Raw genomic sequence first — 7,286 nt, forward strand, 5'->3', positions numbered from 1 at the left:
AATTTGGAATAAAATTTTATATTTTTATTATTTAATAAACTTCAAAAATTCATATCTTCTTCATAGGAACTTCATTTTCGACGTTCTTTATATCCACACGTAGGTAAGACTACGCTCTACAACTTCCGTTTAGACTCCGTCAGCAAATTTTGAAAATATTTATATTATTTATTTTTAAAAGGTCAGGGTAAGAAAATTTGTTAGTAATTCATAAATTCTTTTTCCGACGCCTGTCTTTTCCAGACTTTTTACCGTTGAAAAACCATTGTCAAGACCTTCAATTCTCATTTAGGTCATTCCGGCCAAAAGTCGCTCGATATCTGTTTCGAGTTTTTAGCTGTCTGTCGCTAAGCCGAACTTGGAAAAATCATAACTTTCTTATACGAAGTCAGATTTGGGCATTCTTTTTACGTATAATCACGGTTTAATGATATCTAACATAGTAGGAAATCAATTAGAGACTTTTAAACATTTTACTTTCGAAGTTAATTTCATTATATCAAAAGTGGTTACAATACTTGACTTTTTAGGTCATTACATAGAGTTGAAATATCGCGTTGTCACATCATCCCCCCGTTAGAGGGAATTTCATCCCGAAATTTAAAGTAAGAAAGATACCTGGAAATCATAGAAAAAGATGTAAGTACCTTTGTTTTATCTAATCTTCGCGTTCCCCTGTAAATTCAGGTCCTCGCTTGGCATTCCAGCGAACCTTTACGATTGGTATGCGACTTTGTTTCGTTTGTTTGACCTCTTGGAATAACAAGAGTCTCATCGGTTCTTCTATGAAGTTGAGACTCTTGTTGATCTTGATCTCATCGAGTGGAATAACAAGAGTCTCATCGGACAGACACTTTGTCAAGTTCGAGACGTGGAAGGTTGGATGTATGTTACTAAGTTCACTTGGTAGATTAGGTTTGTAAGCTACAGGGCCGATTCTGGCGAGAATCTCGAAAGGCCCTACATATCTTGGATTTAGCTTTCCATGCTTTCCAAAGCGTATTAAGCCTTTCCACGGTGATACCTTCAATAGAACGCGGTCTCCTACCTGGAATTCCAAAGGTTTCCTCCTTTGGTCAGCGTAGCTCTTCTGTCGGTCTCTAGAGGCTTTCAATCGTTCACGAATCTGAACGATCTTCTCTGTTGTTTCTCATATGATTTCCGGACCGGTGAGAGTGCTTTCAGGAACTTGTCCTTTAGCTAACTGTGTGTCGCCAACTTCAGCCCAGCACAGAGGGCACCTGCACTTACGGCCATAGAGGGCTTCAAATGGAGCAGCCTTTATGCTCGTATGATAACTATTGTTGTATGAAAATTTTAAAAGGGGTAAATGGATGTCCCATGCCTTTCCAAAGTCAATCATACAGGCTCTCATCATATCTTCCAAAGTTTGTATCATTCTCTTGCTTTGCCCGTCTGTTTGTGGATGCTAGGTTGTACTCATGTCTAGCCTAGTCCCCAGGGAACTTTGCAGTAATTGCCAGAACCTTGAAGTGAATCTACTATCTCTATCAGAGATAATGGATATTGGAACACCATGTAGTCGCACTATTTCCCTTATGTAAGTTTTTGTAAGCCTTTCCATATTTTCAGTCTCCTTGATTGGTAGAAAATGCGCGGATTTGGTCAATCTTTCGACGATGACCCATATGGTATCGAGTCCACCTGTTGTCTTGAGCAATTTGGTTATGAAGTCCATAGTAATATGTTACCATTTCCATTCCGGTATCTCCGGTTGTTGTAGTAAACCTGAAGGTTTATGATACTCGACCTTAACCTTAGCGCAAGTAAGGCATTTACTTACGAAGGTAGCAATTTCTGCTTTCATGTTAGGCCACCAGTACAGTTTCTTAAGATCCAGATACATTTTATCTGAACTTGAGTGAATGGAATATCTCGTGTTGTGTGCTTCGGTCATGACCACGTCTCTGAAACCACCATGTTTCGGTGTCCAGATACGGTCCATGAGATAATATGCTCCACCACCCATGATTTCTAGATTCTTTTCCATTCCTCTCAGGGATTCACCCGTCACATTTTCAGGTTGCCAAGCTTCCAGTTGAGCCTCCTTATTTGTTTGGATAAGTGGGAATGGATAGTCATAGTCAAAGATTTGACTCTCCGACCAGTGTATTCTTTTCGACTGAGGGCGTCAGCTACTACATTGGCCTTTCCAGGATGATAACAAATTTCGCATTCGTAGTCATTGAGTAGCTTGACCCATCGTCGTTGTCGCATGTTGAGCTCCTTCTGATCGAAAATGTGTTGAAGGCTCTTGTGGTCGGTGAAAATAGTACTATTTTTTCCATACAAGTAGTGTCTCTAGATCTTCAAAGCAAATACCACTGCTCCTAACTCAAGATCGTGTGTTGTATAGTTTACTTCGTGTATCTTAAGCTGACGGGAGGCATAGGTAATAACCTTCCCTCTTTGCATAAGAACACAACCAAGTCCTTGATTTGATGCATCGCAATACATTACGAAATCTTCTATCCTTTTGGGGAGGGATAGTATCGGTGCGTTGCACAAGGCCTGTTTCAGTGTTTGGAACGCCTTCTCTTGTTTTGCTTCCCAATCAAAGTCCATGCATTTTTGTGTTAATGTAGTAAGAGGTTTCGCAATGCTAGAGAAGTTCTTTATGAATCTGCGATAGTAGCCAGCGAGACCTAGAAATTGACGAATCTTTGTACGCGTCTTCGGTGCCGACCAGTTCTCAATGGCCTTAATTTTGGAGGGGTCCACATGTATCCCCTTTTCGCTAACAACGTGGCCCAGAAATTCAATTCTTCGAATCCAAAATTCACATTTAGAGAACATCGCATAGAGCTTCTCCGATCGTAATGTTTCTAAGACTTTTCATAGGTGCTGACTATGCTCATCCTTACTTCAGGAGTAGATAATTATATCATCGATGAAGACGATCACGAACTAATCCAAGTAAGGACGACACACCCTATTCATTAGGTCCATGAATACTGCTGGTGCGTTGGTTAATCTGAACGGCATCACTACAAATTCATAGTGTCCATAACAAGTTCGAAAGGCTGTCTTGGGAATATCCTCCTCTAGTACTCGTAATTGGTGATATCCGGATCGTAGATCTATCTTCGAGACGTAGTTTTCTCCTTGAAGCTGATCAGATTGGTCGTCAATGCGGGGCAGAGGGTATCGATTTTTGACGGTAAGCTTGTTCAGTTCTCTGTAGTCAATGCACATACAGAACGATCCGTCTTTCTTCTTTACAAACAAGATCGGTGCTCCCCAAGGTGAGAAGCTTGGTCTAATGAATTCTTTTTGATGGAGTCCGTTAAGCTGACTGGAAAGTTCTTGCATCTCTGCTGGTGCCAGACGATAAGGCGATTTTGCTACTGGGGTAGCCCCTGGAACTAATTCGTTTCTAAACTCGACTTGACGTTGCGGTGACAATCCTGGTAGTTCTTATGGAAAGATATCGGGAAAGTCGCGTACTTTTGGAATGCCCTTAATGTCCTTTACTTCCTGACTCGTATCGACGATGTGTGCCAGAAATGCATGATAATCCTTCCGTAAACACTTTCGAGCTTGGATGCATGAAATGATGCGAAGGTTTGTACTTGATTTGTCGCCGTAAATCACTAATGTTTCATCGTTAGGGAGATTAAGACGGACTACTTTTTCAAAGCACATAATGTCGGGGTGAAGAAGACTTAACCAATCCATGCCAACTATGACATCGAAACTTTCAATTTGGACCAGCATGAGGTTGATTGGGAAACAATGACCATCTAAAGTTAATGTACAACCCATGTATATGCAGTTATTGTTTTCCATTTTTCCGTTTGCCATTTCTACAGTGAATGATTTCTCTAACATGCTAGGTTTATGTTTAAGTAAGTGAATAAAGTTTTGCCTCATGAAGCTTCTCTCTGCTCCACTAACGAATAGTATGCATGCATACGAATTATTGAGAAGAAACGTACCAACAACTATTGTAGGATCAGCTACGACTTCTTCGTGGCCTATAGCCAAAACTCGTCCCACTCCACCGGTATCCGATGCCTTCGTGCAGTTTCTTTTGTAGTGGCCCACCTCGCTACAACCATAGCAAGCTTGGCCTACACCAGCGTTGGGAACTCGAGTGATCGACTTTACGGGGGCCTTGCTGAAATGTAAAGTGTGTCCCTTTCTGTTGCAGTTGGAGCACTGCATTTCCCGACAAGGTCCATGTTGGTGGTAAGTGCATTTGGTGCACTTTGGCAGGTTACCCACATAAGTCTTTGTTGGGTAGAGATTCGTAGGAATGGTTGTAGGTACAGTAGCAGCATTCACTATAACCAGTTGTTGTTTCTTCGAGGATTCTTGGGAAGACCCACCCTTCCCCTTATTCCATCCTCTCTTCTTGTCATTGTTGTTGTTGTTTCCCTTTTGAGGTTCTGGTGCAGAAATTGTTGAGTTCTGAGGACTTCCGTGGTGAATAAGAGATTGTGCCGGCTCTTTGGCACTTTCAAAAGTGTCAGGTTTTGAAGCTAACACGCTTGATTGAATTTGGGGCAACAGTCCCCAAATGTATCTCTCTATTTTCTTGCTCTCAGGAGCAATCATATATGGGCAAAGGATTGCCAGATCGTAGAATCTGTTGGTATAAGTTGCTATGTCGGTACCAATCATTCCAAGAGTCCAGAGTTCGTGCTCGAGTTTTTGAATCTCTCCTCATGGACAGTACTCTCTCATCAACATGATTTTTAAGCTCTCACAGCTTATTAAATTCGCCACTATTAGAGTAAGTACCTTAACGTGACCATTCCACCAAGTTAAAGCTCTATCAGTAACCGTGTAAGTGTTGGGTTTTGAGCATTCTAACACTCCTAAGTGTACATGCAACCCTAAATACCTTGGATCTATGTTTTCTCTATTATACATGCAAATAAGAACTCCCAAGGTATTATCCTAATCTAGCATACAAAACAATGACTATAGCAAGATAGAATACATACCTCTTTGGTGTAGAAAGTATTCATGAAGCTTGAGTGCCTAGTGCCCCAAGTGTGACACCTCAAATGGTTCACACAACACCAAAACACTTAGAATAACTTGAGAGAATTCTACAACTCATGAAATCGGCTAGCCCTTTCATTTCACACACACTAGTGTCCGATTTTGGTCAAGAATAAGATGCTTATATAGTTAGGGTTATACCATGTAAACCCTAATTGACATGGCCTTTCATTTCCATGATCCATGGGTACAAATACACCATGGAGCATCCATGGACCATCCTATGGGTTTTAGCCCAACTTGATTATCCGTGGAGCATTAGCCTACTATACAAGTATGGATGATTTACACAATCAACCCATATATTTAATTAGTCTTCTTTTGATCACTTAATTAATCCTAGATTAATTCTTGATCAATACTAATTAAATAATCTTATTATTCTTATTATTAATATACTAGAACTTATAATATATTAATAACCATAAGTGTCTTATTTCTCTCATTATAGTCTATCCAAGTGCATGATGGTATGCAACCCAAATGGACCATGCCGGGTCGGGTCAAGTCTTACCAATTATAGTTATGGACTTAGACATTAATCCAACAGTCTCCCACTTGGATAAGTCTAAAACTATTATTGCGTATGACTTCAGGAACCAACTGGCAATCGTAGCTCTCAAAAGCTTCTGCCGAACTCTGACCTTGTAGATGAACTCTTACCTTTGTCAATGACTTGTCCATTAGATAAGGGATCATATATTCCTCCATTCTAGATATCATATGGACTGAGACATGGATTATAATCATTCTCTCTGTCCATTTGTTGTTTCCCGATTTCCGATTTATGACGACTGACTAATTGAACAGATCAAATCAGTCCTGGCCTGGCCGAGCACTTCCATTTGTCATCATCAAATCATCGAGGGGCCCACAGATATCGCTTTTATCCCGAAGGTAAAAGGAATGGATAAACTTCGACTCATATGGCTTGTTCTACTACTTGTTGAATCATACACAAAGGCACGTTTTATAGCACCGAGTTACCAAATGCGTTTTCGTGCAATCAATGTACTATCAACTCATAGTAACAACTCATATCTCTAGGTTTGAAGAATATAAGATATTATCGTCTCATGATCACTCATGATAAAATCCATGAAGTGATTCTAATGAGCGCGGGTTGAATCCAATACTCAGAACTTATGAGCACTCATGAGTGTTGTAGCCCTTTGTCCAACACCTTAGACCTCTACAAGCCAACCCATGATAGTCTTAATTCATATCTACTTCCAACATATGACCGACTGTGGATGGTTTGAATAACTTAGTCATTCCGGAAGAATAACCCAGTTTATTCGGGAAGTCAAAACATGCAAAATGAAACACAATAATAATTGAATCTAATATGGTATCAACCCTTTGAACATAAATAAAACACCTTTTATTTATCACCATATGATTACACATTATTCATTGTATACTGTTTCAGCTATCAACTTTATTCTTGAATTTAAAACAATAGTTGTCCCATGCTCCAAGCATGTACACTATGTTTTCTAAACACTAGTCATGCCATACACCAAGTATGCATACTATGTTTGTCTATGATCTTTACTTTGTGAACTAGATCAATTGAACATAACTTCAATGATTCTCTTTCACACTCCCAAATCCTTACCGCAAATGCAAGAATTCCAAATTCATGCCATTTACTGAAATCTGTTAGATTCTAAACTTATATGCATTGATCCTCTTGTAACGATTATGCACAAACTCACAAAGACTTGGAAACAATCATTACAGAGTATTCCAAAGGAGATCAACTCCTTGGAAATATCCTTCTTGCATTAAGTTTCCTTAATCTTACACAGATTGAAAATTCTAACTTTGAAACATTTCCAGATTCCATTTTGACTATCACTTCTGAAAAAGAGTTGCCTCCTTACAGACTATGTCAATATGGTCCTTCCAGAATTATCACTATACTTCCAACTGTCCTTGAGCAACCAATCTTTGGTAAACCTTAGATTGTCCTCGACAATTGTTTAATCCTTTTAGTCATATGCAGTTCTAAACCTTTTCCCTTCTTAATACCCTAGGCATTTGGAAAATTTTAGAAAGGATGAATATAGCACATGTAATCGATCCTATATCCGAAGCATATGGGAATCGTTTCATGATGTCTCACATAAAGACTAAACCAGTCTTTTGCTATAACATTTCCATTTTTATTTGCCATGTTCTCATAATTCAGATTATGAAAAGGGATGCCGTAATCATAATCGAATTTTAGAACGCAAATAATGGAC

Source organism: Lactuca sativa, chromosome 1, assembly GCF_002870075.4.
Source record: "Lactuca sativa cultivar Salinas chromosome 1, Lsat_Salinas_v11, whole genome shotgun sequence".
Classification (NCBI taxonomy): domain Eukaryota; kingdom Viridiplantae; phylum Streptophyta; class Magnoliopsida; order Asterales; family Asteraceae; genus Lactuca; species Lactuca sativa.